Here is a 26,562-nt window from a genome sequence, read left to right as displayed (position 1 = left end):
GGTAGGTTTAAGTGAGTCAGAAATATTTGAGGAAGGAGATTTCTGTCATGAGAGAAGTGATACCATGAGGGAAAAAATATATCTCACTGAAAACTTCTTCCATATTTCTGTTGACAGTTCTTTTTTTTTTTAAAGTAACTGAGTCAGTTATAATTTTTACTAAAATTTAATTACATGCAGAGAGTAAACATCTGGAAATCATCCTGGATAATCAGTGTGAACTTCTACAGTAAATCAAAGACTTATATGCCAGAGTTTAGAGATTACGATCTTAATGATCTGTATGTTATTCATAATAGCCTTTGTTTTCAATCTGTCTTTAAGATATAATTTGAATTCAAGGCATTTATGAAACAGGAAACTTGCCACTTTTATTTCTTCCTTTATGTATATCTCCCTTGGGACAGCGGAGTTGTTGGAAGAGGGGTTAAGTACTGATTTGTTTTTGGTGTGTATGCTTTTTTCTTTAACTCATTCATTTGTGACATTTAAGAAGCCATAGGGATTCTAAGTCAGACAAGTAAGCTGGAAAACAATAAAACTTGAAAACCACCTAAGTGTGAAATCCCCTTGAACTAAGGAATGCTTCCAACATTAAGTTCTCTGTAAGCATGAACTGTAAATGATAACATTCCAAAATTAGCTTGTGAAGGAAGGGTCATAATAGGAAACTTGATCATCTGAAATTAACCCAACCTACCTTCTTACTAACCTAAAATAATAGCCTCCATCCCTACCCAATGACCTAAAAATAATAGACTGCATCTCACCCTAAAGTAACTTGGCTTGAGTCCAGGAATTAATACATACATGACACTCAGAACTGCAGCCAAAAAAAGAAGCGGCATTCTCTTTCTTGTGATCTGTCACAGTGCGGTAAGCCTCCCTGGCTCGATAATCCTAATTAATGTTCATCGTCTACATCGCGTTCCAATATGAAAAGCAGAGTGGTGACACTCTTTGCTAGGAATCAGGCTTTCAAGAGGCCGCAGTTTCAGAAGGTGTGTCTCAAACTCTCTATTCTGAGTTCTCCATTCTCTAAGGGATTACGCGTCTTCACTCTGAAAGCTGATAACCTAAGGAATTAAAAGGCTGAGACAGAAAAGAAAAGCTAGCACAAGGAAAATGCTTGTTTTTTATTTTTTTCATTTTACATGAAAGTGTCATATGGATATAAGCCAGAAAATGCTAGAGTTAGGAGAATAAGAGGTCTAAAATAGTAAAGAGTGGGGAGAGGCGAGGAAGAGATGAAGCTATAGAAAGTAATGGAGAAGAAAAAAAAAACTGACTAAAAGAGAGAAGCCAATAGAAGACACACAGATGATTCTGACTTTTGTGGGCCTGGGAACTTTTGCCTTGCAGGTTTCTTTTTCCATAGGTGAAAATGAAGTTGCTCAGTCATGTCCGACTCTTTGCAACCCCATGGACTGTAGCCCACCAGGCTCCTGCATCCATGGGATTCTCCGGGCAAGAATACTGGAGTGGGTTGCCATTTCCTTATCCAGGGAATCTTCCCAAACCAGGGATTGAACCCAGGTCTCCCGCATTGCAGGCGGACACTTTTTAACCTCTGAGCCACCAGGGAAACCTCTTTTTCTGTAAGAAGATATTAAAAATTAGATGTTACTACAGCACTGGAATAAAAGTGACTATATTAATTTTTGAAACTGAAAGCTTATTTTTTCATCTGATTTTAAAATAAATAAAAACCTTTTTGTGTGCTTCTGTATTATTATGGGCCCAAGGCACCTTTCTCTTATGCCTACTGGAGAAGTGGGCCTTATAGACAGATTGAGGGAAAGAGAGCAAGAACTCTGCTCAAATGTGGGGTAAAGAGCTTAAAGTAGCAACATACAAATTAAATAAATACAGATATCACTGGATCACCATAGTTTAAATCTAAATTATATGTTAAGATATTCTTAATCATGCCAGCTAAGCTTTAGTGAACCATGTGCTAATGTCACATGCTTTATCTTACTCGCTCCACACAACAGCCTGAAGTTAAGCAGATGAAGATGTGCCTTGAAGCTTTAGGGCCACTCACATGTTCTGTTTCCTTGCAAGGCTCAGTACCCAGTTTTTAATGGAGCTTCTCAAGATTACGGGGCTTCCCTGGTGGCTCAGCTGGTAAAGAATCCACCTGCAATGCGGGAGACCTAGGTTCAATCCCTGGGTAGGAAAGATCCCCTGGAGAAGGGAAGGGCTACCCACTCCAGTATTCTGACGTGGTGAATCCCATGGACTGTGTAGTCCATGGGGTCACAAAGAGTGGAACACGACTGAGAGACTTTCATTTCACTTCACTCCTCAAGATTACATATGCTTCAAGCCCTACAAACCCGAACCTGTTCATATAGATGTCAGTGTATAGTCAGTGTGTCAGTGTGTAGACCAGCTATATCCCCCCCAGCTCACCATTCAGCTCACTGAAACACAGAAAGGCTGTGATCTGTAGACTCTTCAGAGTCAGAGAGCCACTCAATTAAAGGATAGCCTTAATAAGACCGAGTTTGACTAAAAAAACTCTTGAGTCATAGGTTAAAATTGGACGCAACCATAAGTGTAATGTGCCTAATGTGCCTAGAACTCTATTTTCAGCCAGTGTTTCCCAGGTAATAATATCCTCAACTTTAGCTGTCACCCAGTGGCTGGTGACCAACAAATGTGCAGCTTCAGCTGTTTAATTTAGGGTGCTTTCAACTGTCATTAACAAGATCCTCACCCAATGATCATAAAAAGACACATGAATGCTCCTGTGAGAGGCCATCAAGAGACAGAAAAAACTTCCAAGATGGCTGGTGCATAGATTCAACAACATCATCAAGGACACAGCTTCTCTCTCTCCACTCTCCAGTCCTCAGTGTTGGCCTCAGCCTGTGGCTTGGTACCTTTTTTGCTGCAGGAAAACTGTGAGGAGCACTGAGGCTGTAGGCTTCCTCATCCAAATCCATTGAGAGAAAGCCTGGCTTCCTGTGCCTTTCCTAGAAGCCACCTGCAAACACCTTATTGATGGAAATTAGATCACGTGACTTTCCCTGAACTAATTTCTAACAAGTAGGATGATTTGGGGATCAACAATCTCAGATCAATCAGGCTTTCCTTTGAGATGAGGTCCATTTCCTGAATCACTTTGCAAGAGTAGCAGGATGGACGTTGAGGAGTCAGTAACAACGTCTGCAGCATCAGCTCCAGACCTGGCCTGCTAACTGCCCCATGAGCATCTCCCCATCTTACCATCCATAGTCATACTTGGCACAACCTGTTCAAAGCTGAACTCATGGTCTGCCTCTAGAGACTGCTCTTCCTCCCACGTGACTTAGTTGGAAAAATACAAAACCAGAACTCAGAAAATAATCTTCAACTCCTCTTACTTCTTCACCTCCCTCATTATCCAAATATCAAGGCTAACCCCGCCTTGATGTATCCACCACCAGTATCCTTAGCATCACCCTATCTCATCACCTCATTACTCCTTACTTGAATTATTGCACATGGCCTCTTACACGGTCTCCTTTGATCCATATCCCCGTTGCTACCAGATGTGTGTTTCCAGATGGAGTAATAAGGGAAAGAAAGCTCATGCCACTACTTTACATGACTCCCATTAGTAGCTCCCCATTAGCTTCTGGATACAACTCATTTATTCTTTTATTAAACATATACTTACATGGAGTTGCCTTATGTCAGACTCTGGGCTCAGTGAGATGAATCAAAGGATGAATAAAATCGATGGGGTCTCTGCCTTTGTTGGAGTTAACAGCCTAGGGGACTATGGAGGGTGTGGATATGAGGACTTCTAAAGGGAAGACCTGATCCGGTTTGTTTATCTATTTGGCTGCACCATCTATTTCTTCTTTATTGACTATGCCAAAGCCTTTGACTGTGTGGATCACAATAAACTGTGGAAAATTCTGAAAGAGATGGGAATACCAGATCACCTGACCTGCTTCTTGAGAAACCTGTATGCAGGTCAGGAAGCAGCAGTTAGAACTGCACACGGAACAGACTGGTTCCAAACAGGAAAAGGAGTCCGTCAAGGCTGTATATTGTCACCTTGCTTATTTAACTTCTATGCAGAGTACATCATGAGAAACGCTGGACTAGAAGAAACACAAGCTGGAATCAAGATTGCTGGGAGAAATATCAATAACCTCAGACATGCAGATGACACCACCCTTATGGCAGAAAGTGAAGAAGAACTAAAGAGCCTCTTGATGAAAGTGAAAGAGGAGAGTGAAAAAGTTGGCTTAAAGCTCAACATTCAGAAAACGAAGGTCATTACATCTGGTCCCATCACTTCATGGCAAATAGATGGGGAAACAGTGCAAACAGTGTCAGACTTTATTTTTGGGGGGCTCCAAAATCACTGCAGATGGTGATTGCAGCCATGAAATTAAAAGGCGCTTACTCCTTGGAAGGAAAGTTATGATCAACTTAGATAGCCTATTCAAAAGCAGAGACATTACTTTGCCAACAAAGGTCCATCTAGCCAAAGCTACGGTTTTTCCAGTGGTCATGTATGGATGTGAGAGTTGGACTGTGAAGAAAGCTGAGTGCCGAAGAATTGATGCTTTTTGAACTATGGTGTTGAAGACTCTTGAGGGTCCCTTGGACTGCAAGGAGATCCAACCAGTCCATCCTAAAGGAGATCAGTCCTGGGTGTTCACTGGAAGGACTGATGTTGAAGCTGAAACTCCAGTACTTTGGGCATCTGATGCAAAGAACTTACTCATTGGAATAGACCCTGATGCTGGGAATGATTGAAGGTGGGAGGAGACGGGGACGACAGAGGATGAGATGGTTGGATGGCCTCACTGACTCAATGGACATGAGTTTGAGTAAACTCCGGGAGTTGGTGATGGACAGGGAGGTCTGGCGTACTGCAGCCCATGGGGTTGCATAGTGTCAGACATGACTGAGTGACTGAACTGAACTGGTTATCCTTAGGTTCTTGTGGTCTTGTCCAAGCTGTGATTCTACAAAGCACGGTAAAGATTAGTGATTCATAATCCCTTACAGAATTTCTTAACTTCAAATACATTTTACAGTGATTTTATCTCTTATGTTCAAGATTTTAGCTATTTCAGAGAATTTTGGGTTAATATCCATAAATAGTATTTATCTAAAGAAGTTAAAAAGTCTACAAGCCAATACATACTCTAGGGAGAATCCAAATTTGTCTTTATATAATGTAAGTTTACCTTTTAGGATACAAATGTGTTTAATAAAGATAGCACATTTTGAATTTTGTCCAGGAAAGCAGTTTCCAGTGAGTGAGTTGTGTTGAATGCCTTCAAAGAAGAATGCAACTTCTGGAAATCCCATGGAAGCAGCCAAAGTTGTCAATGAAACAAGAAGTAACCTTGAGGGATATTTTAATATATGAATGTTCTTAAAGAGTATGCTAAAATCATGTGAACTATCTCTCATCAGTATCAACAATTTGTGAGGCTTGTCATGCAACTGAAATACTCAGGATACAAAAGCATTAAATGTCCAAAGGCTGGACATTGCCTTAGGATGCCCCTTGGATTCTTAAGTGAAATTTTTATTTGATTGAAGTTCATAACTTTTTATTGGACATTCTATGTCCAAATTGTAATTAAAGAAATTGTGAAAATTATTGTTCTTATTGTGACTGTGCAACCAAAATTTCTGGAATACATTTTGTATGGAGCAGGGTGAAATCATTCTTTAAGAGTAAAAAAAAAAACAACAAAAAGCTTTGAAGACATTTTGATAGAATTTTCCTCTCATAAAAACCTTTTGATCTAATCTATGCTATCTAGCTGAATAGCATTGCACACATTCTACTTTATCTATTTAAAGAGTTACTTGTAGATTCTATGAAGAGCATTTTCTACGTCTCTTGAAATGCCAGAAATATTTCTAAACCCATGAGATATGTTAATATTTTTCTAAAAATCACCTAGGCAAATGCCTCCTTTCCAGGCATTTTCTGCTTTGTGGTAATGAGCTGCAAAGACCTGGCAAATCAACTCTCAATTATAAACAAAGCCTACTTGTCTTAAAACTTGGTCAGGACAGAGCTCTATCCATAAATCTCATTTCAAATTGTGCCTAGTAATTTGCTTTGTGTTTGTGGAAAGACACAGCTTGTTAATAATACGGCTCAAATACTAAACTTAGAAAGGACATCCTAGAGGAAGAACCCAAGGTAAACAGAAACTTTCAAAAGTTGTAAATAACAGAAGACACACAGATGATGTGTATTTCGTTGAGTTGCCACATCATAGGCTCATAGTAAATGAGTACAACATGGCTTGAGATCTATGTGTACAGTTTCTCTATTACCTAACGCAGTGTAGACACACTTACCACACTCCAATCCTTGCTTCCACTAAGAAAAGTAAACAGTGTCATGACATCATTCACAGCCAATCAAAGCTCAGCCACGAGGACAAAGGAAGTGTTGGGAGAATCCTTTGCAACTCAGAGTCAGGGTGAGCAGGCAATATGTTTGGTAAGTTGTCTTAACACATCCCTGGGGGGTTCTGAGTTGTATTTATAAAATAGCATTTGCTAGTGACTCAAAAACTGTCCTAGGAGGTGGGCAGTATGTCACATTCCACAAGAGCAGCGACTGTGGTGACAGACCTACAGAGACCAGGAACAACCTTTGTTCATTGTTCCATCACATGACTCTATAATAAATATTAGTCATCCAATGTACACATAGGATGTGGTGAGGCTTCCTGAGAGGGCAAAACCTTCTCAGGGGTCAGAGTACACTCCCTGTTCTAGCCAGATCCCTAATCAGATTGGTTATCTTTACCTCAGGAAAAAACCCACAGCTTTCCCATTAAGCAGAAGCTGTTACAGAACAGCAGCATTGGATGCCTGTATATTACCATCGCTTTTAAGTTCTCCTTTTTCCTTCTGAGTCCCAAACAGTTCATGGTTCCCTGGTTTTGATTAAACCAGATTGTTCTCTCTCTTATCTACCCTGCCCTAAGTTAATATAAAATGTTCCAAATGATCTCACCTTGTGGTTTCATTGACTGGAGATACCGCAAAGCCAGGAGGCACTTCTATTATACTTGGAGGCACAGGCTTTCTATCTCTTCCATTCTCTATGAGAACACAGTTGTCTCATCACAGGGTTGTAGATCCTTTATTAGACTATAGCAGAAGTTAAAAAAAAAAAAAAACACTACAATATCATCAGCAACACAAAAACACTGTATTATTTCTTTGGCTGATTTTTACTTAAAAATATTAATTTTCTGTGGTTTTGACTTTTTCCCTAGGTAGAACAGCCTGTTTTCCTAAAACTCTCAGTGTATAGGACAGATCATACTTCATCTCTTCCTATTCAAAAAACGAGTAGAGAGTTAGAAAAAACTGGCACTTGGAACCTCCCAGGTGGTCCAGTGGTTGAGAATCTGCCTGCCAATGCAAATGACATGGGTTCTATCCCTGGTCTGGAAAGATCCCACATGCCACTGAGCAGCTGAGGGGCAACTGAGCCTGTGTGCCATAACTACTGAGCCCGTGTGCCCTCGAGCCCCATGCTATGCAAGAAGAGGAGCCAAAGAACTGAGAAGCCCACGCACCACAGGGAAAGAAAGCCTGCTTGTAGCAACAGAGACCCAGTGCAGCCAAAAATTCATTCATTCATTCATTTAAAAATGAGATAGAGAAAGAAAGAACTGGCATTTGATACCTACTTGGGGTTTATGGAGAAAAATAATTACACATTATATACTCAGAAAAAATACCCTGAGCAGATTTGTTGTTTAATCTCTAAGTCATGTCCATGTCCAAACCTTTTGCAATCCCATGGATGTAGCCTGCCAGGCTCCTCTGTCCATGGAATTTTGCAGGCAAGAATACTGGAGTGGACTGCCATTTCCTTCTCCAGTGGATCTTCCTGACCCAGGACTGAACCTGCAGCTTCTGCATTAGCAGACAAATTCTTTACCACTGAACCACCAGGGAAGCCCCAAGCAGCTTTACTGACTAGCAATATACCCATTTTATAGATACTGCCACATAGAGGACAGAGCCTGAGGGAAGGTAGTTCCTTCATTATGGATGTTGCTTTTCTAAAGATTGTAGAGATAGAGGTTTAAGGGAGGCCAGGATCCTGTCTGGGCAGCCTGGTGACTGGAGCAAGACTTTCTCTTAGTTCCCATCCCATCCTTCACTTCAACCAAACACTTCACCCTTGCTCTGATCCTCCTAGACAGAGAGAAATATTAATAATTAGAACTCAGTGGCTATCCAGAGCCTCTTGATATATTTTAAATTCTTCCACCTTGAATAAAAAGCTTTCTCAGTGACACTGGCATTTAATAAGATCTACAACAGGTTCTGCACATAAGGAGCTTGAAACTCACCACTCTGTCCTAACAAGCAAAAAGCTGAACAGACTGAAAAATCAACGATTCTTCTTGGATCTGTAAGAGCAGAGAGGACACAGTGTAAACTGCTGCTCCCCAAATGGAAGAGACAGACAAGCAAACACAGGGAGTCGCTGCTTACCAGAGCAGAGACTGGGGAATGGAAACTACCCTTGGAAGGTAGGAAAACCTGATCCGTAATTGATGAACTGCCAGAGGCCAAGTGAGAACAAGTCTGAGGGTTAAAAACCCCAGGAGGATCCAGTCATAGAGGGACTTACAATATTGTTAAGGGTTTCCTCCAGGAGCTTGACCAGGTCCCCAGAGTAAACACTGAAGAAAAATCTCCTTGTGCTTCCTGGAGGGGAAGGGGAAAAGAAACTATGTTGAAATATACCACAGCATTCTGTTCTTAACAAAGACTGCCCTTAGGAACAAACTATCTAATCTGACCCTGTCTGCTAGGGTTGTGAGTGTGCGCGCGCACTCCCAGTCCCTTCTTGTGCTTGTGCTTAGCCGCTCAGTCGTGTCCGACTCTTTGGGACTCCATGGACTGTAGCCCGCGAAGCTCCTCTGTCCATAGGGATTCTCCAGGGAAGAATACTGGAGTGGGTTGCCATGCCTTCCTCCAGGGAAGCTTCCCAACCCAGGGATTGAACCCAGGTATCCCTCATTGTAGGCGATATTTACCATCTGAGTCACCAGAGAAGCCCAAGAATATTGGAGTAGGTAACCTATTCCTTCTCCAGGGGATCTTCCCAACCCAAGAATCAAACCAGGGTGTCCTGCATTGCAGGCGGATTCTTTACCAGCTGAGTCGCTTCAGTGGTGTCCAACCATTTGAAATCCCATGCACTGTAGCCTGCCAGGCTCCTCTGTTCATGAGATTCTCCACGCAAGAATACTGGAGTGGGTTAGACATGCCCGCCTCCAGGGTATCTTTCCAACCCAGGAATTGAACCCACATCTCCTGCTTCTCCTGCATTGCAGGCTGATTCTTTACCACTGAGTCACTGGGGAAGCTGCTAGGGTATTACCAGAATCTAACTGACACAGGAAGGAAGGACCCAGCATCAGCCCATTCTATCCATTCTGTCTCACATAAGAGGGGAGAAAAACACAGAGAAATCCTTGCCAAATCCTTAGTCTAGAAGCACAGGTTCACTAAAAGCCTGAGACCTAATCATAGGATTATTGAACACTTCCCCTCTCCCCACACCCCATTGCCACATTACTAAAGGCCTATTTATAGCAGTTCCTTGTATCCAGTACATCATGTCCAGCTGTAAACAAAAACATACAAAGCATACTGAAAAATTAAACACACAGACACACACACAATTTGAAGAGATAGAGAACAAGAATCAGAATGTTGGAATTATCAGACCAGGAATTTAAAACTACAATGATTAATATGCTAAGGGATCTAATAAACAAAGTAGAACTGCTGAGCCATGTAAGCAGAGATGTGAAATCTTAGAAAAAAGAAATCAAGCAAACTGGTGGGAGGGATGTTCAAGTGGGAGGGGACAGGGGTAAACCTATGGCTGATTCATGCTGATGTTTGGTAGAAACCAGTGCAATACTGTAAATCAACTATCTGTCAATTAAAAATAAAGTTTAAAAAAAAGAAATGCCAGAGATCAAGAACACTGTGATAGAAATGAAGCTTATTAGTAGACTGGACACAGCTGAGGAAAAAAAAATCTCTGAACTTGAGGATATCTCAATAAAATCCCCAAAATTAAAAAACTAAGAGAACAAAGACTGAAAAGAAACAGAAAAGAATATCCAAGGATTATGGCAAAACTAAAAGGATGTAACACATACACAATGGGAGTACTAGAAGGATAAGAAAGAGAGAAAGGAACAAATAAAATATTTAAAATAATAATTTCAATTTGCTAAAATTCATGAGTGATATTCAAAACTGAGAATTCAAAAACTGAGAATTCTCCAACACAAACAGCAGATCCAGGAAGCTCAGAGAATACTGAGCAGGCAAAACAAAACAAAACAAAACAAAACTGTACCTAGGCATATCATTTTTCAAACTACAGAAAATATAAAGTAATAAAAATAAAAATACAGAATATAGATTTAAAAATTCAGATAGAGAAATAATATTGAAAGAAGCTAAAGGGAAAAAACCTTGCCCACAGAGGAATACAGATAAGAGCTACATTCAATCTCTTTGAAAACTGTGCAAGGAAGAAGAGATAGATGCATGCGTGTGTGCTAAGCCACTTCAGTCATGTTCGACTCTTTGTAACCCTATGGACTATACCCCACCAGGCTCTTCTGTCCAAGGGATTCTCCAGGCAAGAACACTGGAGTGGGTTGCCGTGCCCTCCTCCAGGGGAATCTTCCTGACCCAGGGATCAAACCCTGGTCTCTTCAGTCTCCTGCATTGGCAGGCAGGTTCTTTACCTAGTACTAATGGCACCTGAGAAGCCCAAGAGATATAATTTGAGACAACAATCTCAAATTCCAGATAACAATCTCAAATTCTGCACCCTATGAAATTATCCTTCAAAACTGAAGGAGGAATAAGGACTTTTTCAAAGAAAAAGTGAGAAAATTTGTTGCCAGTAGACCTGTCTTACAAGAAATGTTGAAAAATTGTTTAGAGAGGAGAAAAATAATATAGGGCAGAAACTCAGATCTACAGAAAGAAAGGAAGAGCATCTTATTCCAAAGAAGGAGTAAATGAAAGTAAAATAAAACATTTATTTTTCTTAATTTTAATTGATCTAAACTGTTTGATTGAACATGTACATACCTCATGCATTTATATGCTTATATATAAATGAAGGACTTCCCAGGTGGCTTAGATGGTAAAGAATCTGCCTGTAATACAGGAGACCCAGGTTCAATCCCTGGGTAGGGAAGATCCCCTGGACAAGGGAATGGCTACCCACTCCAGTATTCTTGCCTGGAGAATCCCATGGACAGAACAGCCTGGTGGGCTACAGTCCACAGGGGCGCACACAGTCAAACACAACTGAAGTGACTCAGCACACGTACACACCATAAATGAAATGAATAACAGCAATGATACAGGGATGGGAGGGAAGAATTAGTATTATTTTGTTCTTATAAAGTACTCACACTACCCATGAAGTGGTTGAGTGTCATCTGAAAGTAGACTCGGATTACTATATTATGCACACTGCAACTTTTGGGTAATCATCAAGAAAAGGGAAAAGAGAAATCATAACTGCTATGCTAAGAAAGAATAGAAAATGAAATTGTATAAAATGCTCAATAAAACTACAAAAGGCAGAAAAAAAGTGGAAGACAAAAGTAGGAGTAAAAAACAAGGGCAATGAATAGAAAACATAGTAAGTAATATAGTAGATATTAATCTCACTATATCAATAATCATTCTGAATGTCAATAGTCTAAATGTACCAATTAAAAGATAGAGATTGTCAGGGTGGATCCAAAAATAAGACCCAACTATATATCTTCTACAACAATTTCACTTTAAATGTAAAGGAATATATAGATTAAAAGTTAAAAGATAAAGAAAAATATTATCATGCTAACATTAACCAGTAGAAAGCAGGAGCAGCTATATTAAATTCAGACAGAGCAGACATCAAAGTAAGGAAACTTATCAGGGATAAAGAGGGGCATTACATAATGGTAGGGGCCAAGTCTCCAAAAAGACGTAACAATCCTCAGTCTGTATGCACCTTATAGAGCATCAAATCTCATGCGGCAAAAACTGATAGAACCAAAGAAGAAATGGATGAACCCACTATCATAGTTGGAGATTCAACACTTCTTTAGAAGAAATGGACACACCAAACAGACAGAAAATTGATAAGGATACAGTTGAACTCAATACTACTATCAACCAACTGGGTATGATTCACTGTTTCATCAAGTAACAGCAATATACATGTTCTTCTCAAGGTCATATGAAACATTCCCCAAGATAGACTACATTCTAGGCTATAAAATACACAACAAATTTTAAAGAATAAAATCATAAAGCACCTGCTCTTGGACCACAATGGAATGAAACTAGAAATCAATAACAGAAAGATAACTGGAAAATCCCAAAATACATGAAAGTTGAATAACAGACTTCTAAACAACACATAGGTCAAGAAGAAATCTCAAAAGAAATCAAAAATAAGATTTACACCTACCACACACCTAAAATTCAAATTTGTTCTTGGCCAGAAGTCACTCACAAGGCTTAGTAATTCAAAGATCACTGAGAATCATCCGTGGACAATTTCATTTTACCTGTACCTCAGTCCTCAAGGTAGCCTTTACCTTTGTTTACCAACTTCCCTCTAATCTCTGGGAAACCTCCTACTCTGCTGATCTCTCTGTTCTCTATAAGGTGAAAGTCATGTCTCAGACCTCCAACCACATATGCTATCATAGTCAGGATCAACAGCAGGATGCTAGGACCCCCCAAGCTGAACTCATCTCCTCTACCTCATTGTAGATTTGCCCATTTGACTTCATTCTGACCAGAGTTTAAGGAGAGGGGGAAGGAGGGAGATGAAGTTCAAAGCTTATGGGCTTAAGTGAAAAAGATTCTGGGGACAACTGATCCCAGAGAGCTTCTACTCTTTTCCAGTGTTGCTCCCAATCCAAGAAGGGATTTTATCTAAGCATCATAAAATAATATCAACAATCATGCTCTGTTTCAGTCAGTACAAGTCAGTTATTTAGTGATTTTGCACTTCCTGATATTTTAAAGGACTTTTGAAAGAGAGTCCTAAAATTTCTTTTGACCTTGTTAAAAGAGTTGTTTTGGAACAACTTTAGAAAACATTCCAAATGGGAACAGGAGAAAAGAGCTATAGGCACAATACGTTTTATATTCAAAGATATCAGATAAGATTGTTGTATACAGAATTCCTTTCTCTTATGTTTATTTTTTTAACTACATATTGCTTACTGAGCCTCAAACGTCTTTCTTACAAGGGGCAGAAAATGCCCTTCCTAGAGAGAGATGACATCTCTGAAATGGAGCTGGTTTGTGGAAATTCTTAAGTCTCTCAGGGGGAATTTTTCTCTCACTCAGAAGGAATGACCTCAAAGTAGGTGGTCCATGCTCTGGTGAGCTCCTGGGCTAGCCTTTGGCAAAACTGAGTAACTGGCAAAGTTAGACATTGCTGAATCATCCTACACACCCACCACCTAGGCATACACCAGATAGCATGGCCCCTAGTCTGGCCAATGTCCAGAACACCCCCTACCTCTCTTCTCTCCTCTCTGTGAAAAACGCCCTTGCAGGAGGCTTAGCAACTGTAAATAGAGAAAACAGGATCAAGTTACAGAATATTGAAAGTCATTGGAGGTTACAGTTTTAAAAGTCATCTAGTAGAATTATTTTCAGAATTATTCATTTTTAATATTTTAGCTGCAAAACATTTTCTTCCAAAGAAGCCTTGAAAAGAAAAAAGCAGTATATAATATAGCGTAGAAATATATATCTAAGAAAAGCAATATATGAAAGTAAAAATCTGTATATAAATAAGGTAACCAAGAGCTACTCTGGTTAGTTTCCATTCCCAAGGGAAAACCTGAAAGTCCCCAGACTTAGAAAACTATCAATCTAATTCATAGATGACAATCTTGAGCCCCAAAGTAAACCAGCTTGTCCAGCATTGCCCAATGAAACACCAATGACAAAGGTCAACTGCTCTTCAGGAGCATGTCCCTGCTATCACTGAGCCTGACACAGGTCCTCAGAGACCCTGCAATATATGTTCATTATCTGAATTCAACATTTTATGCTAGTGTTAATGACTGGCACCATCTTTACACAGGAGTCCTCTTAGCAGTGTTTCCTTTCATTTAAACAGGATTCACCTTCTTAGATCAAAGAAAGGAATATCTAAGAGCAAATATACAGATGTCACAATAAGCTTATTGGTACAGAAAACCGAGTTTAGGATAACAGAACCTCCAGAGAGGGTTATTCTGTCATTTGAAAATCATGTACAATTTTATAATATATTTCATGGGTTGGCTCAGGGGCAGGGAGCAGAATCAAAAGCAATACTTGTTGTTTTCATAAAAGTATCTAAAATAAGAAAACCTAAACCAAATCACATTGACTAGTCTAATGTGCTGAAGTTAGAATGAAGAAGTATTCAGAGTTGGTCCTACATTAATTCGGGGTAGGACATGTTTATTAGCTACTTCTGATGTTAACAGCCATGTGGTATAATATACACGGTTCTATATCATAACATGAACATAATGTTTTATGTTTTAAGATGAGTGTGTTTTATTTTAAAGCTTGCCTTGATTTTACAGTAATTTAGTACAAAAATAAAGCTTTCAGGCCCTCAAAATGTATTTCTATCTCTTATTCTATTTCTTCCTGCTCATATATTGGGAAAGTTGCAAGAAATAAGTAGAGATTATCAAAGCAAATGATGACAGGTATTATACTAAGAGTAAATGTAATGATGAAAAATAAAAATTCAATTTCTCGGAGATCTAGAAAGACTGAGTCTTTGGAGAAAAAACAACCATCACCACCAGCAGCCTCATTCATTACTCAACCAAGCTGACTAGACACTTTCCCTTCAGTACTCCTCATTTTTACATTGTTATTATTATTTGGAATGTGGTTCATTACAGCTGAAAGAAAAAAAAAGAAACTCATGTCAATTATGGTTTCTTGTTTATTGCAAAAAAAAAATTCAACTTCCCAATGTGCTTTAAACACTCAACAGGACTGTGTGACTGACTATCATTTTGATAGACATGAGTCAGGATCGTGCAAATTTACTTTAAAACGCTATGAAGTTGCTTATTTTTCTTCAAGGCACAGGTGTCGGCAACACATGAAACTGAATCGGGAATTCACAAAGGTATTGAAAGTTTTCTATCTTGAAGTTCGAAGTTTAAAAGAAACTACACTGTGTGTTCTGTCAAAACTACAGCCGGGGAGAAAATTAAGAAAAAATTACAAAATATTTTCTTGTCCAATTCTACCATCAAATGACAAACATCAATTTTTGCCATCAATCAAATCATTGTCCTTTTCAGCCATTTTCATGGTGGCATCAAAATAGTGTTCTGTTCAATTGTTTGCTCCCATGACCAAAGATGGTGGAAGGGAAAAATTCTACAGGGACTCCTTCAGACAACACAGGTTTGAACTGCTCAAAGCAGTGAGCTGTGCTCAGTCGTGTCTGACTCTTTGTGACCCCATGGATGGAGCCCATCAGGCTCCTCTGTCTATGGAGTTCTCCAGGCAAGAGTACTGGAGGGGGTTACCATTTCCTCTTCCAGGGGATCTTTCCAACCCAGGAATCAAACTCCAGTCACCTGGGTCTCCTGGATTGACAGGCAGATTCTTTATCACTGCACCACCTGGAAAGCCCGGGTTTGAACTGCACAGGTCCACCAATACTAGGTTTTTTTCAAAAGTAGATTCTACAGCTTACAGTACTACACCATCTGTGGTTGTTTGAATCCAGGGATTTGGAACCATGGATATGGAGTCCCAACTGTGAATTTATACTGGATTTTCAACTACTGCCCAAACTCTCATCTTGTTAAAAAATCAGCTGGATTTTATTAACTGCTGGAGAATATCATTAGAGCTTACAGTTTCTTTAAATTAATTCAAAAGTAAAAATGATTACAACATTCACAGAAGGTGCTCCGACCATCAGAATTCTTGTTGAAAATCAAAGGATGAAAGTTATCTTTTGTTGCCAAACATCAGAGTCCAAATTTGGCCGAGGTAACTATAGGAAGACCTCTGCTTTGCTCTCAGAATACTAAATTGTCTACCTTGCTTTGTGAAGATTTGTGTATTTATCACATAGTGCTAGCCTTTGTTGAGTTCTAGATTTTTTGAGACATATGATTAGCTACATTCAAGAATTGAAAGATTCAGTTGCCCTATTTTTGGAATTCAGAAAATGGACTAGAAATAAGTCTTCAAAATACTAATCATCAGTATGGCAGGGGCAAGGACAAGTGAGGACCCACGCTGCTACTGCTGCTAAGTCACTTCAGTCGTGTCCGACTCTGTGCGACCCCATGGACTGCAGCCTACCAGGCTCCTCCATCCATGGGATTTTCCAGGCAAGAGTACTGGAGTGGGGTGCCATCACCTTCTCCGAGGACCCTTGCTAGCCACAAATAATAGGTATGGTTGTGTTGGACCATATGTACTGAATACCAGTTATTTCATCTTTCAAAAATAACAATGAGATTGAAACATGGGTATCAACATGGAAAGATGTCCAAGTTATAGGCAAGTGAGAAAATAAAGTTGCATGACACTATGTATAGCATGACTCTACTTATAAATGTTAGAAGAATATAAAGAGACTTACAAAATACTCCCGTAGAATTCTGACAAACACCTGCAGAACCTTGCGCAATAAGATCTCCTGAGTCTGATTCTTAAATTCTAGTACTGAGTCTACCACATTGCTTAACCCTTTCAAGCTTAAGTTTCTGAACGACCAAGGAGTTAGAGAATCATTTCACCTATTTTCAGTTCAATCCACCTGCAATGCAGGAGACCCCAGTTCCGTTCCTGGGTCAGGAAGATCCGCTGGAGAAGGGATAGTCTACCCACTCGGGTGTTCTTGGGCTCCCCTTGTGGCTTGGCGGGTAAAGAATCCGCTCACAACGTGGGAGACCTGAGTGCAATCCGTGGCTTGGGAAGATCCCCTGGAGAGGGGAAAGGCTACCTTCTCCAGTATTCTGGCCTGGAGAATTCCATGGACTATACAGTCCATGGGGTCACAAAGAGTTGGACACGAATGAGCAACTTTCACTTTCACTTTTCATTTTCAGTTCTAGTTTGCTATGAGTGTAAAAGTGTTCTTCCTTAATTTACATTTATGAAATAAAGTGTTGAAAATATCTTCCTCAAAGTTTTTTGTGAGGCCTTATACAAGCAGGTTTGTAAATGTACTTGGTAAACTTATATTTTATTATAAGAATAATAATCCGCAGCTTTAAAAAAGCTTCCACTGTAATTTACATGTTGTTTTTACTAGTTCTTCCTAATTTCAGCCCAGTTGGGGATATTACCAACACATTTTCTTCATCATAAAGCAAAAAGCTTTAGGTTTAAGGTTATTTCAGGGGCTGAACCATATCAAATGTCAGCATCAGGAAGAAAAATCAATTGCAGCAGGGCTGACAATTAACTTCCTAAAAGTGAATCTCATTTTCCCACTGATGTCTTAGTGAAATCAGAATTTTATTTCCTAGAAAATATTTCAGTGGATTAGGTTACAAACTCATCTTCTTGTTTGAAGAATTATAGGAGTTGGCTTAATCTTTGCAGGGTCTCTGTCAGCTAAAATAATCTATGGTTCTGTTTTAGAAATTCAGTCCAGGAGGTAACCTCTCTCAGACTGAGATGTCAGAGAATAGGACCTGCTCAGATTTTCATCTTGTCTTAGGAATGTGCATTCTTTCCTGATGTCAATTTAGCAAAGCTGAGTTTATTCCAAATTTGTTTCTTATTAAACTGTGTAAGGACAGAAATAGGATTGGTGATGGATGTCACTGAGTAAACAATTTAATATAAAGAACTTCCTAACAGCCAGAGTTGTCCAATATAGAAAAAGTCTGCCACTGGATGAATTGAGTCCTCTGGGAGGAGAAATAAGGGGTTGAAAGGGGACTCAACAGTCAGAAGAGGGATCTCACTTCTTATTGGGGAAGATTGTCTATTTTGCGTAGGGTACTTATGCTAATCTTTTAATCCTTCTAATGAATTGTTGTCATGCTGAGGATAGGCTTTTTTTTCCCCCCTTTGGCTCATTTCTAGATTTCTAGACACATTGTAAATGTTCAATAAATTTATCTTTAATGAATGAAGAAATAACACAGAGAGAAAACTTGCATTTATCAAACAGGGGCATAGAGGAAGTTTAAGATCCCTTAATTGTGAAATTCTTGGAAGTGTTCATCATCCCTTGGAAAAGTAAATTCAGTAGTAAAAATGCAATGTCATAGTGAATGTTTTGAAATGTTTCAGAACTCTTTGCACTTCCAGACTGTTGTCCATTTCTTCCTTGCAGCTTTCTGCTTAGACTATTTGCTTTACTATTTCAGGCCCCAATTTCATACTTGGACCTTCTAGAACTCAGAAACCATCCTTTTCGTTGTACCATGTATATTTAAAAGAACTATATTGCCAAATAATTTTTTTACCAGTGGAAGCTACATATTGAGTGCCAAAAATTGCTTGATTTCAAAAAATTCAAAGCTTTACATTATGGCAAATAAGTAACAAAGGTAGTAACTTCTGAATTCTACAAAACTTGTCTGCTTCAAATCAAATATGCTTGAATCTCATATTATTCTTGAGTCCATCCAGCACCCTGCTGTGTTCATGTCTGGGTTTCACACACTGAGTCTCAGTTCTTTAGTTGGTGGTAAAATCAATTTGCTGCTGCTGCTGCTAAGTCACTTCAGTCATGTCCGACTCTGTGCGACCCCAAAGATGGCAGCCCACCAGGCACCCCCGTCGCTGGGATTCTCCAGGCAAGAACACTGGAGTGGGTTGCCATTTCCTTCTCCAATGCATGAAAGTGAAAAGTGAAAGTGAAGTTGCTCAGTCGTGTCTGACCCTCAGCGACCCCATGGACTGCAGCCTACCAGGCTCCCCCGTCCATGGGTTTTCCAGGCAGGAGTACTGGAGTGGGGTGCCATTGCCTTCTCCGAAAATCAATTTAGTGGGTTACAAACCAGAACTTTCAGGAAAAAAAGGTTAGAGTTAAATGACAAATATCAGAATGTATCATACCTAGTAATGAAAAGTATTTTTTTCACAAAACTTTTTAGTAATTCAGATTTGTTTGTATGTGTGCCTATACATGTGTTGGGATATAAAATATATTTCTTGCAATGGATCATATGAGCGAAAACAGTTTGGAAAGGCACTGGTTTACAGGCTGCTCCAGGACCCTTAAAATAATGTCTCTGGTTTAAAAGGTCCACTCACTATCCAATTTTCTCAAAAGATTCTTTTGATACATAATCAGGTATATACATGGTAAAATTACTCAGCTCAAATTTTTGTTTTCTCAGTAGTAGCAGGAACAGATGACCCAGTTCTCAAAGTTCATGCACTTGAGCCAACTGGAATGAAAATAAGAAGTGTAGGGTGTTATTTATTTTACACTGTCCGCAGATGAAAAGGTCAAGTGCTTCCAAGCGCCAAGGGTCCCAGCGTTTACAACCTGATTCCTTCTCTGGGGTCTATACCCAGGCGCCCTTCTCCCCTGGATTTACCTTTGTTGCCATTGTTCTTTCTATCTTAATAACCCACTATTATAGTCTCTCTCATTTTTTTCTCTTAGACACTTGGCAAATACGGGAGGCAAAGTTTACAAGGGTTAAATATTTCTAAGAATCTTACTTTTAAAAGGTTGTTAGAAAGTAGCCCTTTCATCTACACTCCTGACTTTTTTTTTCCCTCCACTTCCCTCCACTCTCTCAAAACCACAAGAGAAAGAGTGGTTAAGGCCACTCCTGTTGTTTAAATTGGCCCCTGTTGCCTCTACACTAGAAAAGATTCTACATTTGGTGGCAGTGGTTGGAATTAGTCAAAATTTTAAAAAAGATAAGTGAATGCAAACAGTTTGAAATTGCCTTTTTCTGTTTTCTTTCAAGTACCTTTACACAGCTATAAGTAATATACAGTTCATAAGAAGAAGAAAGTTCATTCTTATAAATATTTTATTCTTTCAACAGAACTCAATGTTGAATGCATTTCAGTTGGTAATATATTTTCCTTTTACTGATCCTTTTCAAAAGAGCTTCCCCCTCACCCCATTTCCATCTTATCAGTATGGTGTGGTGCATAGAGAATATTTGACTTGAGGCTGAATCTATTTTCCCAATTTTTTGGAGTATCTATTCTCTAAAGAAAGTATTGTTAAAAGCAGACGTCTTCAAAATGTACTTTAACAATAATTATTTTCTTTGAATATGAGAAGGATATTTTGATTTCCCAAATGCACGTTAACGGAATTCTGGAACTGGATCTTTTTATGGCTCTTTTCTCTATTTTCTTCGGTAATAGAAACATGACATTGTCTTCCAGAGAATTCTAAAGCTTTAGACTCCTTGGGACGTGTCCTGCATGAACTAAAGCTGAGGATATCAACTTGTTTTTCTACTCAGCTGTAGCTCCTAGAGGTTACCACTAACTTTTGAACTATGGACAGGCTCAGTTTATCTTCTTGTCAAGCCTTGTGAAACAGCTCTTCAGAGATACCAAAAACAACTCAAGTTTTCTGTTAAGGGACCTGTGATGGTGGAAAAGATATTTTGTTTTGGGGGGCCTCCACTGGGTAAAATAAGAAAGTTAGCTAGAATAATCTTCAGAGACTAAACAAAAACTCTCTCTAGCTCAAAAATACTTTGATTCTGTTAACCAACATTTAATCATCAAGTTGACCAGAGCAATTTTTACCTTATTGTAGTGTTACAAACATATTATGATGCTTAGAGTAGACTTCTTAGAAACATATTGAATTCCATTGTACTATGCGTAAATTTGAGCATTTGTTAATTGGAGAAAAAGAGGAAAGCTAACACTGGCTCAGTTATATAAAGTAAGCAAAGTGAACACAGTGGAGGAGTGTGAGAAAATTTTGAGCGAAGACAACCTTTGAATATCTTTTCTCTTTTGTGGAGACATGTGACCAGTAAAGGGCTTCCCTAGCGGCTCAGATGGTAAAGAATCTGCCTGTAAAGCAGGAGACCTGAGTTCGATCCCTGGATCAGGAGGATCCCCTGTCCCCTGGAGCAGGGAATGGCAACCCACTCCAGTATTCTTGCCTAGAGAATTCAATGGACAGAGAAGCCTGGTGGGCCCCTGTCCATGGGGCTGCAAAGAATCAGACATGATTGAGCGACTAACGCAATGACCAGTAAAATGTGCAAGATCAGAAGAGACAGATCAGATAGTCTGGACAGTGGCAGTCCTAGCCCACAGGACACAATACAATTTGGTCAAGGTACACCAGTATGGTTAAAAATCTTATCTTTCTTCCATTCACCATGCTTCTGCTGCTGCTAAGTCGCTTCAGTCGTGTCCAGCTCTGTGTGATCCCATAGAATCAGCTTTTTATGTTTGTTTTTTTCAAAGGCTCAAAGAAAGGAAAAGTTGCCAACATGATTACCAAAATAATTAATGAAAATCTGGCTTAGTCAGCAACAGCTGATTTGAGTTGACCTGTATCCCTGGGCTTCCCAGGTGGCGCTAGTGGTAAAGAGCCCGCCTGGCAGTGCAGGTAGACACAAAAGAGACCTGGGTTTGATCCCTAGGTGGGGAAGATCCTCTGGAGAAGGAAATGACAACCCACTGCAGTATTCTTACCTAGAGAATCCCATGGACAGAGGAGCCTGGCAGGCTACAGTCCGTAGGGTCGCACAGAGCTGGACACGACCAAAGTGACTTAGCACACAGAGTGTCGCTGGAGGCAACAGGAAAAAATATTCTTGCAGCACCCTCCTCAGGCAGGAACGCTGCCATGATGTTATTCAGACAGAAAACCACCTTCCCCACCGCATTCCCAGGGATTGCTGAAACCAAAGGTCATTTCCCTCCAACCTAGAAAACAAGGTAAAGGGAACTAAGGTAGGGAGCTGAAGCATAAGTATTGAGAAATTTCCAGAAGCCTTCATTTCTGCCTAGAAACTCCTTAAGAGGAGGCCTGGGGCTAGGGAGATAAATAGGACTATCACAGTGCTGATCCTAGAGATGCTTTCTCCACCCCCGCTTGTCTTTGAAGTAAGGTACACAGAAGAAAAGAAACAAAAAGCCAAACAAAACACTTGGGAAAGACCCAGGAACTAATAACACAGGGCTCTGTCTCTACCCTACCAATTTTTTTTTTAAGTTTATATAGTGAAAATTTTCTGATATATAGGAAAGTAGAGATAATAGTATAAAGCACACCCATGTCCCCACCACTCAGTTTTATCAATTGTCAACTTCTGGCAAGTCTTGTTTATCTTTACCCTTCCCATACCTGCCCCCTCACAGGCTATTCTGAAGCAAATCTCACACATGACATTATTTCACAGATTTTAGAGATGACTTTTCTCAATGACTTCATTCTAAGTCCTTCATCTTTCTGAGGTCAGGAAATCCAGATGAAAGGAGAAAAATGAAAACTTTAGATAAAATAATGACTGTGATTAAAATAAATTATATAAACTTGTTATAACCCAAATGGAATTTTCATTATATCCCTAAAATGGATGTCTGTTAACCATCTGTCAGTCAATTTATTGAGTATTTCTTCTGTTCCTGAAAGTGAGAGTGTTGTTACTCAGTCATGTCCTACTGTTGGCAACCCCATGGACTATAGCCCACCAGGCTCCTCTGTCCCTGGGATTCTCCAGGCAAGAATACTGGAGTGGGTAGCCATTCCCTTCTGCAAGGGATCTTCCATCCCAGGGATCGAACATGGGCCTCATGCACTGCAGGCAGATTCTTTACTGCCTGAGCCACCAAGGAAGCCTGGTTCTGTCAAATCACACACACACAAAAAAGACCAATAGCTCTGATATATGAATATACAATTATTTTCCTAGGAAAAGACCAAAGGGGAAAAAATGGAAGTACATGCATACTCACTAAAGAAAACACGTCTATGTGGTCACAAAGTTAGTAACTTTTTATTATTTGCTAGAACTCCAAAATGACATGAACTTTATTTATTCTCAAGGATAATAAATGGAAGATTTGAGATCATTCCTGGTAATCATCCTTAGATATTTGGTAAGGCTTTCTGGTGGATTTTTTACCTAGGAAAAGTAAAAACCTCAGAAACCAAGGCCCTTCTGATTTTAATAGGGCTACCTTTTCCCAGCTAGCCTGCAAGGAGTCATTGCAATCTTATCCACACAGATTTACATGCACCTACATTCCTGGAAAGATTGCAATAAAGGTAAAAAGGCAGAAAGACCTCATTATGGGGCCACTTTACATTTCAAGCTGCAGTTCTTTATAATCTAACAGCCCATCTTTACAAGCTAGTAGTGAGGTTTTCTTAAAAAAAAAAAAAAAAAGAAAGGAAGGAAAAAAGGTTAGCAATAAAGATTCTCCTATCTAAAGAATTTATTTTTCTTTTCTTTACTCCATATTCTATTTTCTGATGAGTTGAAGATTTCCTCCCTCCTAAATTAGTTCATTAAAAATATCCATAGACTTTCAAATTTACTTTAAGTTGAAAAATTTTTACCTCGGTTTTGCAAGAACTGTCTCCTCCAAACATTCCCACTTCTGAATGCTCCTTACCTCAGGGAGAACAAAGTTTCAGCTTTCAGTAACCCTCTGAGCACAGCTCTCTGCCTCAGACAGACCCAGATTCTCACAAAACCGCAATAGAGCAGAATAAGACATTGAGTTATTAGGTCTCACTGAAAAACTCATATTGACCCTTTCTAATGTCCTCTAGATCTTGAACAGTTTGGATACAATTTTGTTTTATGGCAGAATCTGTATTAACTGTTGAAGTTCTTAGATTCACTATCATATACATTTTTCTCAATGTTCATTCATTGAACCAAAGTAGAAATGTAAAACTTTTGGGGGGAAGCTCAGTAATCTTTTCTTATATTTTCATCATCCTCAAATGTCTTGAACACAAACTGAATATTTACTGAATAATGCTTTGTGGTCCTTCGAGTCAAATTGCTAAAATTTGATATGTTGAGAAATTTGACTAAAGGAAGCTCCAAGCCAAGGGGAAGAAATACTTCAAGAATGAGCTGGTATGTCTTCAGTTTGAAAAATATGTAAATATGAACTTCTTTGACCTCTTCATGAAATAGATGTTTTTCTTTGAAAAAGAACTATTCATGCAATTACTTATACCATAAACAAATTTCTTTAATTCCATCTTTAGTCATGTGGTGGTGGTGGTTTTTGTCACTAAGTTGCGTCTGACTCTTTGCAACCCCATGGATTATAGCCCTCCAGGCTGCTCTGTGCATGCAATTCTCCAGGCAAGAGTACTGGAGTGGGTTGCCATTTCCTTCTCCATTGCTAGTCATAAAAGGGCTATTTTCCATCCCCACCTCTAACATCACCAGACCACGACATGCAGCATGCAATCTTATAACACTGAAAAGTTATTTAAAAGCCCCACAGAAAAAGATCTGATAATCAAAAAGTGAGCAGTCCTTACAGAATATTCTGATGATAAAAAATAATGCCCAATTCATAGCCTCTTTTGGGACTTAATGTCCAAAGTTTATGCCATTTATAACATGCTAAATCTATAAATGAGAAAATTGAGATCCCAAGCCATTATGCTGTTGGCCTAAAGTTTTAATGGCAAAAACCACTGGTTTATATCAACAAACATTTACTGAACCTCTGTTCTATACCTGGCGCTAGACATGTTTTGGGATAAAGAGACACAGTTCCTGCTCCTACTTTCCCCGCCCTGCCCAAGTGGTTCATAGTCCAGTAGGGATGACTATCTAGGAAGCAGACATACAAACTGATAAGCATCTTTAATATATATATATTTAGCTGCATCCGGTCTTAGTTGCAGCACACCGGATCTTCACTGGGTCTTAGTTCCTGGACAAGCAATTGAACCCATGTTCCCTGCACTGCAAGGTGGATTCTTAGCCACTGGACCACCAAGAAAGTGCTGCATGATAGACATCTTGAAGCAGGAAGCCACAAAGTGAACCCCAAGACCCAAAGAGCAAGAAATCAGATAACACTTTCTGAATGGGGTAGACTGTGAACTGGTTCTTAAAGAAAAAGGACCGGCTCCCTGGGTCTTTCTGCATTCACATTGGACTACGTCTACTGTTAAAATATTTGGAATCTGAGTTTCGTTTTTGTCAGTGAATGATTGTTTCTCTAGGTTAGAACATGGTGCTAAAAGAGTGAAAGCCACAAAGAGGAAACCCAAACCAGCCTGTAAGTCTCACACCGACCACAAGGGGGAGTAGATTAGAGATGACTGGATTCGGGCAAATCACTCATCACTCTTCCTAAAAAACTATGAGCTAGCAGGGTTACATGGGCTGAACCTTCCTAATAAGTGATAGCTTTGTTTCCTGACATTCACTTTATCAGTCTGTGTTCTTTTCACTTTTCATAATCACTTTGACATGTAGAAAGATAACGAAATCTTCAGGAAAGAATATGTAAAACACAAATTCACTAATTTGAGCATTTATTGAGCTCCTGTTGTTTGCAATATAGATATTTAACTATTTTAAGCATACTTTCAAACCTTTTTAAAGAGATCTTGGTCGCTGGGTTTTTCTCATTTTTTTGTCTATCCAGCCCCTAGTTCAAAGGCATTCCTAGACTGGGAAGATTGTTACACAAATAACTCCAGGATGATACTGTGAAAATTACGCTTGCCCTACAGAAAAGAGTGGATCAACATAGAGAAGATGGAGGGCCATTGACTGGAGGAGACCAATAAGCTGCGTATTGATGAAAGACGATAAGAAGAGTGGCTGTACAACACCCTCAGAAGAGCTATAAGTGACACAAGTTACCGAAAGTGGGATTTCTGGATATTTAAAATTTGTGTGTAGTGCCAGAGTGTGTAGATTGGAGAGTGGCGTTGGAAGTTCATTTATTCTATTTATGGTGGAACTACTCATGGAGGCTGTGGGCTCTTCTCTGTCCTCCAGACTCTAAACAACAGGTTATCCTCTCGACCTCTGGAAGAGAGACCTAATTTCTGACCATCTGACAAATCTATGAGGAAAATGTGTTGAAGATTTTAAATTGAGATTGTCACAGAAAAACCAACGTGTATGGTTGCAATGGCCAGCAAACCTTTATGGGCTTCTTGAGGGATGGAAAAATCATGTCTCATGGACAAGGAAGTCCTTTGCCCTAAAGATAAATGTGGTAAACAGCAAATTATGAATCAAAACCGGGTCACGTCAGACCTACTTCAAACTCATTCCTTGTCAGCTGCATGAATTAGGCTCAGCCAAGCAAAGTAATTTTCCACTGTCAATGGATCCCAAATTAAAACAATATCACAAAGACTTAGCAAAGAGTACTGGTTGCTGGAAAATGTAGAAGTTGCTTTTGTTTGTTTTTCTCTAATCTATCCCAGTCTACAGATATTTATATTTTCATCAGCATTTACTAGAGGAACTATTTACCAGATATTTCCAGCGCTCTACAATCTGACATGTGGTCAGG

At 39.5% G+C, this 26,562-nt stretch overlaps 2 long non-coding RNA genes across 2 annotated transcripts in view; both read right to left on the bottom strand.

Moving 5' to 3' along the window:
• The window catches only part of LOC128053566 (uncharacterized), a 30,953-nt gene extending 22,242 nt beyond the window's left edge, over positions 1-8,711 (bottom strand). Inside the window, exons 1-3 of the long non-coding RNA XR_008199928.1 lie at positions 8,651-8,711; positions 8,367-8,426; positions 7,010-7,146 (exon numbers count right to left, since the gene is read on the bottom strand). This is a non-coding gene — a long non-coding RNA (uncharacterized LOC128053566). The remainder of the gene's footprint in view (positions 1-7,009; positions 7,147-8,366; positions 8,427-8,650) is intronic.
• LOC128053750 (uncharacterized) overlaps positions 1-26,562 on the bottom strand; it is a 417,990-nt gene that overhangs the window by 311,551 nt on the left and 79,877 nt on the right. The window lies entirely within an intron of this gene.

The sequence above is a fragment of the Budorcas taxicolor genome, chromosome 1 (genome assembly GCF_023091745.1).
Source record: "Budorcas taxicolor isolate Tak-1 chromosome 1, Takin1.1, whole genome shotgun sequence".
Lineage (NCBI taxonomy): Eukaryota > Metazoa > Chordata > Mammalia > Artiodactyla > Bovidae > Budorcas > Budorcas taxicolor.
Note: the sequence above shows the minus strand (reverse complement) of the source record. Positions and strands in the feature narration are given on the sequence as shown.